Below are 11,357 nucleotides of genomic sequence, written 5' to 3' on the forward strand. Positions count from 1 at the left end.
ATGCCTGACTACGGTCAATGTGCTGCTAATGTTTGCTTTGCTTTGGTGAGAGGGGTGCAGTAGAAAACAGACAAGTGACATGAAAACAAGTAATGATAACAAATAACAAATTTGGGGACAGTTTGACCTAGAGCCCACTAACTGGCCATTAGGGGCTCTCGCTCTCGCTCTCCCTCTCTCTCTCTCTCTCTCTCTCTCTCTCTCTCTCTCTCTCTCTCAGGTTGTTGCTCTTTAACTCCTAGAACACGCCCTTGGCGAGGTGGGGGGAACTGGACCACGTTTCTGTGCCCCATCATCCTCTATTAGACGACATCCAAGCTAAGTAAACATGTCTTGGCCCTTTCCCCCTGAAATGACAGGCAGGCAAAGATGTTGCGTCTTTGTTTGCTTCCTGGCCCTGGGTCTCATTCCCATTGGCATAATCCTGATCTGTGAAGGGCCCCCGACACTTCTGACACCTTCAAGTTCAAAAGCTTCGCCCCCTTCTGACAGTCCCAATCTGACAAATGTAGCCCCTAGGGTCTTGCCCACCACTTCCTCTCCAGTTTTGCCCACGCCCGATCCATTTAGAAAGAAACGAGACACGGTTACCTCCTCGCCAACGGATGATGAAAACTCTGATCGTGAGGGTGACGAACATTATCGTCTTTCTCTTGTTTAAATTCTTCTAGAATGGTTGTTTCTCTGTGGTGTTTTGTATTAGGTTTGTTATTAATTGTTTCCCTCACCCACTTCCTCTTGAAGGATATATCTGGTTGAACTGTGTCTGGTCGGGTTGTGAGGGTTAAGCGATGTTCTCAGGGTCTCCGGACTTAAGCCTGAGCGAATGTGTACTCCCACCAATGGATATGAATTGTTTTTTCTCCACACCCCTTCCTCACGTTTTACCATATTCACTTTTGAATGTCCGTAGCAGTTACCGTTCTGGGTTTATTTTACGGTTGATTTATTCTTTCACATTTTCACGTTTATATCTCTCATTATTATAGTAGACTCTGTACTCTCCACATTTTTATCATTACTTATGCTTTTTGGTTGCTGAGTTACAGGAACTGTTAATTTTGTGTCACTACCCTGGTTGCACTAACTCGTTGTATCCGTGTGTGCAGGACAGCTGTTACTGCTTTCATCGGGAACCGAGACTGCTTGCAGCCGACCCCTGGGCAGGGTGGTGCCTGGACTCTTTTCTCCTCATCTGCAATGACAGATAAAGACAAATGATAAGACCCGAGGAGTTTTTCGAGCCAGGCTTCGACACGTCTCTGTGTTCCTTTGAATGTTACTTATGTTTGTGTGTTGACCCATTTAAGATGGGTCAAAAGGGGGATTTGAAGAAAATATAATCTGATCAAACATTATTCAGCTTTAAATATTGTTCAGCTTTAAAGTTACTGTGCAACTGTGTAATAAAAATATGCGCTCACGACTTTGGCCTTGAGAGCGATAAGAAGCGATCGCCTCATTCTGCAGGTGCAAGATATCTGCAAGCGAAGAGACTAGAACACCCAAGGCCGCTTTCCTTTTATGGAGTTGTTTTTCTGCTAATGCAGCACTGTCCTCACAACCCCCTCCTGTAAGTTTTAGAGAATATATACCCATCCTCACAGCAAATATTAGGAATCTCCTGATGTGAGCTGTTTGAGAGGTTGTCTCTGTCTCAATAAAAGTTCACTGATTCCCCCATCTGCTGCAGGTGTCCGGTTGTCTTCATTCTCCGCCAGCCTGGTTAAGTCAACTCCTCCTTAACATCTAAAAGAACCTATTTAATGAAGGAAGACGGGTTCACTTTGTGTTTAATATTATTCTATTGCTGTTGTTGTTTTTTTTATATCCTTCACTGCAGTGCTGAGATACTTCTTTTACTTTGACGATGAACCTTCTTCAATTTTGGTTTGTGCAGCACTTTTTCAACTTGTACTACCGCTCAGCTAGTAGTTAGCAAGTGTTTGAAGACAAACATGAAAAACTGCAGGCAACCAGGCCACTCTGTCAGCAAACAAATCAATCACTAGGATGTTTTTGGTGCAGGACCTTCTTTGGAAGTGATTTCATCCAGTTTCATTACAGTCAGCATCCTCCAGGAACCACTGCCAGCATGTGTTGGTATGGTACACTTTTCTTCATAGCATGGAGGCCTGGATCAATTACATGTAAAAAAAAAAACAAAAAAACACTGCCACCATCATGCAAAAGACTTATATTGCATAAAGGTCAGGATCCTACGTATGTATATTGGATGTATATTGGATTGGTGCATCCCAAGCTCATGGTGGACTCAGTATCTGCAAGGTGCAGCAAGGACCTGTGGATCCACAAGCCCAAAACGTCACCCCTCCACCACCGTGCTTCACACTTGACATAAGGTGTTTGTGTCAAACATGGCACTGTGAATTATTAACAAATATTTCTACTTTGATCTTGTATCCAAAGGAACTTGTTCTTGTGCTTTAATCAACTTAGCAAACCTAAGCTATACTGCTATGTTTTTTAATGCATTTCTGGAGCTCATTAGATGGCAGAGTAAAGAGAGAAAGGAAAGCACGGAGCGAGAGTGTGGGGGAAGACGTGCAGCAAAAGATCAGATCAGAATTGAACCTGAGCCACTGCATTCAGCCTTGCGACATATGGTGTTACACCCCGGCCTAGGCAACCGGCGTGCAACGTATGAAAATAGAAATAAGAAAAAAAACACACGAGAAAAAAAACTAAAGCTCTCCACCAAAATCCCAAAACGAAGGTGTCTCAAACGAAAATATTAACAAACCCATTCACAGCTATTTACAACAGACTATTTATTTACAACAAAACACCAAACTATTTACGTGTTGTAAATAGTTTGGTGTTTTGATCGCGACCATGACCAACTGACACACAGGGCTTAAATACATAGAAGGAGCAATCAGGGAATGGACCACAGGAGGGAAACACAGCTGGGGCAAATTAGACCTGACGAGACAAGGAAACGTAAACTGAACACACTAAGATAACAACAGACCTTCAAAATAAAACAGGAAACACATGACAGTCACGCAAAAACAAAACACTGACAACACCGAAACGTAACAATGGTAACCTGCTTGTGAGCTAAATTGTTGCCCCTTCCTTTTTTTTTTTCTTTCTCTCTCTCTTTTTTTTGCTCCTGGCAACCTTTTGTGGAAGCTTGTGGAACCTTTTTTTTTTTTTTTTTAAATCGTACTGTCATGAACTTTAATATTTAAAAAGCTAACTGAGGTCTGAGGAGTCTGAGATGTGAAATTGGGTTTTTTGCGACTTCTCTGAGCCTTGCACTGTCTGACCTTGAGGTGAATTTGCTGGTTAGTCCACTCTGGGGAAGACTGGCACTTATCTATATTATCGTTTTTCACCTGTGAATAATCTTTCTCACTGTAGAGTGATGGACTTCAAACTGTTTGGAAACGGCCTCAAAACCCTTCCCAGATTGATAGGATTGCTTCTCTACAAGAATTCTCTCTACAATACTTCTTGATGTCTTTCCTCCTTGGGATTGTATCAACACACAACTGAATGCTCACCAGTGGTCACCAGAGGTGGGAAGAAAGTAAGGTAACAAAGCACAAATACTTTGTTACTGTACGTAAGTAGAATTTTCAGGTATCTGTACTTTACTTAACTTTCTACTTTTACTCCTTACATTTGTAAACAAATATCTGTACTTTCTACTCCTTACATGTTCAAAACTGGCTCTGCTTTATGTTTAATGGTATATTTTATAGTATTTATACTCAGGGGTTAAAGTAGTTCAGGTGCCCTTAAGTTATGTTTGCGGTACTTCAGCATCTAGCTATTGTTAAAAAAGAGGAAGAAGAAAGAAGGGAATGATGTTTTTTTTAAAGTGTCAGATAATTTCAAATGCAACATTTCCATCAGCTTAAATAATTATCAGCAAAACACACAAACTGTTTGTGTGGAGTTTGTAACACTGTGTGTTGTTAGCTACAGGTCTATCTGTTGTATTTCACAGAGAGAGAAAAGAAAGAGAACTTCACACTGAGACTGAGAAAGATATAGCAAGACAGGCAGTACAGGAGAGGAGGATATATTTAAAGGCAAGGACTACTCAGTGGTGCTTGACAAACTGAAATTTTAATCACATATTAGATCTGTATGTAAAGTGTTTTGATAAATTGTGTATTTTCATGTTTTCAAAATATCCTGCAAAACAAACTAAACTATAATAACTTTGTGTTATTCAAATGTTGCATGAAAATACTGGGTGGCTTAGTGCAAGATAAACATTTTAGTTTGCAGTGTTGTGGTGAATTGACAGTAAAGCACTGTGTTGGACTGATGCACAGTGGATGTGGTGCTCATGGTCAGATTTAGATCACATTAAGTGTAGCAGAGATCAATTTGCATTTAAGCTGATGATGCTTAGATTAATTCCCTGGATTCCAACTTTATATCAATTAGATAAAGATAGTATAAACTATGTAGTGTCGATGTAGGAAATGAAAATAAGCCAAGATGTCTGTGAAACAGCTGCTGACATTTTGTTGAATTCGTTTGTGTAATTCTGTCACTTGATCAGGTCATCTGATCAGCTCATAATAGAAATTATTGTGAGCTGTGATTCTTTTCCCAATGCGGAGCCACTACACAGATCTTAGGGTTCCCCACCTGCTGCACCCCTGACTGTACTCATTTTACCATTTAGGTGTGGAGGCAACGTCAGCATCTACAATGTAAGCGACAGAAAACAGTTCTTTTCACTGCTTGTGTCCTACATAATGGAGCTGAGTACATTCATTAAAATTACAATTTAGATTTGAATAATATTTATATTCTCGTGTATTAATATTATTTTACTGTTATATTAATATAGTTACTTTTGTACAATATAGTTAGTTACCTTTGTAGAAATGTCCTTCAAGGAGCTACTTTTTACTTTCTTTTTTAGAGTCCAATTCACTGTACTGTTTAAATTTTAGTCGAGTAAAAACATTGCTTCAGTACTTCAACTTTTACTTGAGTATTTTGTTAACACAGGTATCTGTACTTCTACTTAAGAAAAAAAAGTTTGTACTTTTGCCACCTCTGGTGGTCACACTTGCAGATTGAAATAGCACTGACTGCACTTGTTTTTTGGCAGGTTCTGATTTTCTTTCTAATTCAGTAAAAAGGAGCAGATGTTACAGTCCCTGATAGTGCGTTGCTTTAAATGGAGAAAATCTTGAGGGATGGCTGTTATGAGGAAAGGTAGCCCAGACACTCTACCAGTTTGGGACACATCGTCAGTAGTGGACCTTGGAGTCATATGTGTCGGCCAGTATCACTAGACACCCTCATCCAAGGAGGCTCTGCCAGGGTTGATCAGGCCCTGGTGTGTGTCACTGGTTTATGTTAACTTATTATTTCTCTTCTTCTTTCTTCTGTTTAGTTTCCTACAGTTTAAGAACTATAACTTATAGCAAATACAAACAAATACAGAATTATATTTTCACAAAAAAAATTACTAAAGATGATTTAAAAATGTTACAATTTTCCCCAAACTAAAGCAAGTTACATGATTTTCTCTCAATTAGAAAAAAAAAGTGATCTGCTACTGGGAAGAGGTACAAATACTGAAAATGAGCTGCTATGTGTCTGGTACTTGTATCATTTCCCAGCATTTTTATAACCAGGAAAATACATCAATCCTTTTCTTTTTTCTTTATTCACCTCCATAATGTTTCTTTGTAACTCCTTTGGTTGCTCATACCGAGGCTGCTGGCTACTGGATGGCTCTGAGCTCTGGGTAGCTTTATCTTTATCTTTTTTGCCGTCGTTAGCTTCTTTAAAATGTCTGTGTTCAGTTAAGTGAGGTGATTTTAGTGCCTTATAAGTTTGTTACAAACATTTTCGTGATTCCTGTGGAAGCAGTAAGGATGTACTTACTGTATAAAGTCCAGAAAAACATTAAATATGAATCTGATCCCACTTTGTAGTCAGTCAGCAGACGTAAATACGTGAAGCATTCTGTAAGCGCATTTGTCTTTAGAAGGCAGTCAGAGTGTAGTTTGAAATGAAAACTTCATCCATTCTTGTTAGAAATGATCTTCAAAGGCAGGGAGGATATTTTGAGCACATGTGTGTATGTGTCCATGCAGCTGCTTCCTTTTCATGTTTGAAAATGATTATTATGTGGCTAACCCAGGAAATACACGCCCCTTTTCCGCTTATAGTTTTCAATGCAAACTGCATACTGATTGGTTAACGAAATGTAAATGTCTATTATTTGTTCTCCTTCCATTTCATTATTCTTGATTTTACATTTCACTATGTCCTTTGTCAACAAGCACAAGGATTCAATAATTTAGAAACACTTGCATCGAAGAAGAGTGGGCCATTTGTAGTTACAAATGGCTTTATATTTGATGGAACAAAAAGGATGTTCCACTCTGCATTCAGACAGTAGAAAATGCACAGGGTAACAGAACAGCAGACACATTCACTGAGATATGGCATATACATAATGCAGAAGGCACAGAATACCAGAGAATGTATGATTAATAAGAAACCAGAATACGGGGCAGGAGGTTGGGCAGGAGGAGGCGTAAACAGCAGCAGCTGTGTGTAGCAGGTAGAAGCAAACTGCATAACCAGATCCCGGCCAACAGAAAAAAAGCTAGCACAGTGTGATAATCTTCCTGATAACATACGTAAGCCCCCAATTTATATGACTGGACAACAAACAATGATTATCATCATGTTTGCGTTAGTTCATTAATCATAAAGTCCTGGAGCTGAAAGTGTTCTTTCTTAATTCCTTATTTTGTGAGGACTCAACGACATTCAGTATTAATTATCTGAAATACTGAAGAAGCTTTAGTTTGATAAATGATCTCAGTAATGAGTCTGTTTTATAACTAAAACTGCATTTATCTTAAGTTGAACACTGGGGATAATATGCTATTGAGGAACCTAAAATCCTAGTTTAAATATCTATACTGAGGCTGTTTTTTAAGGCTGAGCAGGAATTAGTTTGATCATGTGTTTGAGTTTTGGAGCACTGTTGCTTTTCCTCACCTCCATTAGATCACCATGTGGGCGAAGCCACCTGATGTTTTTTTTTTTTTTTTGCTTTCTCACAGTCATTTTCTCTGCAGGCCAAATGCTATGCCAATCATCAGACCCCCCCATGTAATTCAATAAACAGACCTGAGGCCTTCTGGTGCTGCTGCTTCTATGGGGAAGTCTGTCTAACTAGCGCACTTCAATCAACTCTCAGGCTGTAGCCGGAGCTCCTCAAATATAGCTGTCAGAATTTCCAGCCTTTAGAGATCTGCTGGAGTCTTTAGTAACAGCGAGTTAAAACACAAACTCCTCATGACAAGAAACGCAAGTTTGATCATTTATAGTGTTTCCTCTGGTATTTAGAACAGTGAAATACTTAAAAAATTTCACAGTTACCTAAAGGAAAATACATCCCCAAAACATTAGATCCATAAATCAAGGTACTAGCTACAAGTCATTTTTTGTAGAGGAGTCAACTTCAGTTGCCAAAGAGATGAAGTGCAAAGCTTTTCTAGCCTTTCCCCACAGGGGTCCAATCCATCATCTGCTGATCTGCCTCTGAGTCTCTATTAGTCCCTCCCTCTCATTAGGGAAATAAAAGCCTTAATTGGAAATTGTGTTAATTCTCTGACATGTTTGAAACTGGATCTCCCCTTCTCTTTCTCTAAATTGGAGACACACTTGACAAATTTGGGGAGGCAGCTCCACTGATGCATATCCTGGTTTAAATGTTTTCAGCTTCGCCCACTTTCCCCTGTTCACGTCACATTATGAGCTCAATGATTAATGCCTTCAAAACTCACAAGCATGCTGGTTCACCAAAATTAATCGGCGGCGCATAAAAAGAATTTTGTTTTGAACAAAGAATAATCATGTTGATGACTAGTACAGCATAGGGGCTCATTGCTTTCGTCATGTAGGAAACACTCAGAAATAATAAATATATACTTAAAAAGATGTGGCTCGCAAAGGGTCTAGTTTATGGTTAGTATTGCTGTCAGGATTGGGGATGTTTCATCAGTCTCGAATGTGATCACTTGAAGCAATATTCTTTTTTAAAAAAATGCTCAGGTGAAACTACAGACTCTAGTTTCTATCATATCACCGCAGCCTGATGAAAAACACGTTTTTATAATGCAGTGAGCAAAGGAGACGGGACCACATTTGAAATGTTGCTGAAATGTTATTCTGTGTTGAGACAGTGGGGACGTAATATTGTCTTTTTATGTTCATCAAGAGGTTATTGAGAACATAACGGTGTATGCGTGTAACAAACAAGAGCAATCCTGAAACAACAGAGGCCATTGAGAATTATATATTTATTTATTTCAAAAAGCCGTTGTAAAGCTCTGTTACAAGTTGTTATTGTCATCATTAATTGATCTTGCTGTCTTTTCAGACAGTTATGTGTCTGTGGAATGTATGGCTGGTATAATACCAGATATTTAGCAGTCAGTACTACTGAATTTCTGCTACCTATTACTGGATGCTCTTGCTAACAGTAACAGAAGAATTACACGACTCAACAGAATATCCCAGATACTTTATGTAAACTCTTTTATTAAACATTTAAAATCACTGGCTTGGTGGTGGCAGACTATTTATTTAAAACTGAGTGAAATGTTAGGATGGTTGCCAAGTATCCTCATCAGTGGCGTGCACAGACATTTTGGGGGGCAAGTGCTCCAGGGGGAAAAAAGGGCACTTTTTGCATATGTGGAAAACCTTTTCTTTGTATAATAAAAAAATCGCACAGGTTAAATGCAATTTGACTTTTATTTTCTCCTTTCTCAGCCTCTCTTTCCTAGGCATTATGCTTGCTGAAATTAGTAAATAAATAGACCAAAATGTATGAGAACGAATAAGACTGACTGTGGTCATTACAAGAACAGGGCAGAATGGTCGTTTTCACAGGCAATTGGGAACTGCCTATTTTTCCTTTAGCAAATTAATGTGTTAATGTTGCCAATATGTTACACCAAAAAAAATTAACATGTCTAACCAGTGCTTCTCAAAACTTTTAACACCCCCAACACCGTACCCTTCAAACTACCAATAACAACGTCACTGTTCTGTCACAATCAGGTCACAACACAGTGCGTAAATGTCTGCGAGCATCGCTGAGTCAGTAACAACCAGTTAGGCTAAAGACTGCATCTTTAGACAGTTGGACGGTGTTCTAACTTTCTCACAGGAGACACCTACTAAAGACAGTCAAAGACATTAATTTCAATCTTACCAAAGTAGGACAGTAGTTGACGTTAGTTATGGAAAGGCTAATCCACAAAAACGGAGAAACGTCCATAATTCTATTATTCATAATCATGTCAAGGTTTTAGGTTTTTCTGCAGTTCCATCTCTAAAAAGTGTGATGTCTTCCCGTCACTGACTTCAGTTTGAAAACTTTGTATTTATTCACAGATTTCCGTGAGATCATCCTAAAATTTGTAACGAAAAATGGGCTCAAAAGAGCCCTCTGCCTAACGGCATGTAGCCTTAGCCTATAGCATAACGTGATATTTTCAATAGTGTATGCAAAAAGGTTGGAATTGATGGAGAGTGGGGTTGCCTAAATGGTTTAGGTTACATTTTAAATGTGTCGTTTTTTTGTTTATCCATATGGATGGATGGAGGGGTAAGCTGGCAAAGTTTGTCATGTGCAGTTTCTGACAGGCTACTTCACAACAAAACAATTGCAGGTTGGTCTTAGAGGGCAAACAGAATAATTTCACTCGATTCATGGGTTACCTGACTGGTTGGGAAGGGAAAGAGCTGCCGTGTTGTCCGCCGTGGCTCCCAGTCGCTATAGTTAGCCTACTATGCCTACTCCAAGTAGTCCTGTGTCATGCCGCTGCTACACGCCTCACAACAAATGAACTGCAAGCGTGTTCACGTGACACGGTGACAGTGAAAAAGCGACAGGGTTCGGGTGTCTTTGAAGAAGGGGCACAAATCAAGCCATTATTTTCACACCTTTTTAAATCGCGCAGCTTTAAAAAAAAAAAAAAATCACGTCTTTCAAAAGGGCACTTTTTTGGACTGAGGGCAAAAGGGCAAGTGCTTCAGCACCACCTCGTCTCTATCTGTGCACGCCAGTGATCCTCATATGTTTTTGTATTATACAGTGTATGTATTATTTATTAATGTAATTTCACTACTCTCTTACTAGCACTACAAAAAGCAACAATTAACATTTTGCTTTAATAATTTGGGTTTCAAAAGGTTTCATGAGAGCTGGTTCTGCTGACATCCTTTGCGGCATTACAATGGTAAAATAAATATGTATGAATGCTTTTCAGGTAAAGCCTTCCTTTCATGTCTGACCTGGACTGGACTGGGTGTCTAAAATACTCGCTTTTGATCAAAAAGTGATTATAATAACACTGAATTGTGGTCAATTTTGTTTAAAAAATTAATTATAAAATCACTGAAACACTGATCTCTTGATTAATTAATCTAATAACTCTTTCAGTTCCATTTATTAGTAGTGTTTGTGTTGCTGCTGGTAATGATATTTGTATTGGCCTCAAAATCCAGTTCTGATGTGGCTACTGTTGCCAGACAAGGTAGGGGAAATTGCATTTAAATGCTGGCACATTTGAGTTGGAAGTGTCACAATTCTGGATATCAATTTTGATATTTGTATTCAGCTGCCAGCTTGGCTTATGCATTAGGGGCGTGTACTTTGGAAAATTTGGACAGAGGAACGTTTTTCATTTGTGTTTGGTTCTGTGATTGCCAATACTGGCTGATTCTGGCGCATTGTTCATGAGTAGTCTGGAATAAGTCCAGCAATCAGGCGTGTTTGATTAAGGTCCCTGTTTGACTACCTGGCGTCATGCGAAGTGCGAACACTAGAAAGATTCACCCATCAACAAAGTGGCCCTTTAACGGTGCACCAAAAGCAAAGGAGGAAAAAATAATAATAACAAAAAACAGCACAAGCAGGAATCAATCCTGACCAGGGCGTTTACCTATAGCTGCCACGGTTTAGTTCACAGCTCTAAATTTTGTGCGGCTGTTTAGCATATGAATGATGAGATATGATAAAAGGAGTTTAGAGAGGGCTGATGAATATGTGTGGTTTTGAAGCGGTTCTTGTGTGATCATGTGCAGATGAGCGCGTGGGAGGTGTCGTGTGTGTGTGTGTGTGTCTGGAAGTGTTTGCTGATGAGGGTGACATTTGTGCTCACAGTGAGAGGTTTAACCACAAGCATCTGGGACTCTGAACCCTAAAACGTCAAGCCAGGAGAGGTAAGACCCAAGCTCAGCCTGGTAGTTTAGTCCTTTATCCTCCACATGTATGTGTGTCAAAGTGAAGATGCTGCTCTCCGCACACTCCA

The sequence above is a fragment of the Astatotilapia calliptera genome, chromosome 20 (assembly GCF_900246225.1).
Source record: "Astatotilapia calliptera chromosome 20, fAstCal1.2, whole genome shotgun sequence".
NCBI lineage: Eukaryota > Metazoa > Chordata > Actinopteri > Cichliformes > Cichlidae > Astatotilapia > Astatotilapia calliptera.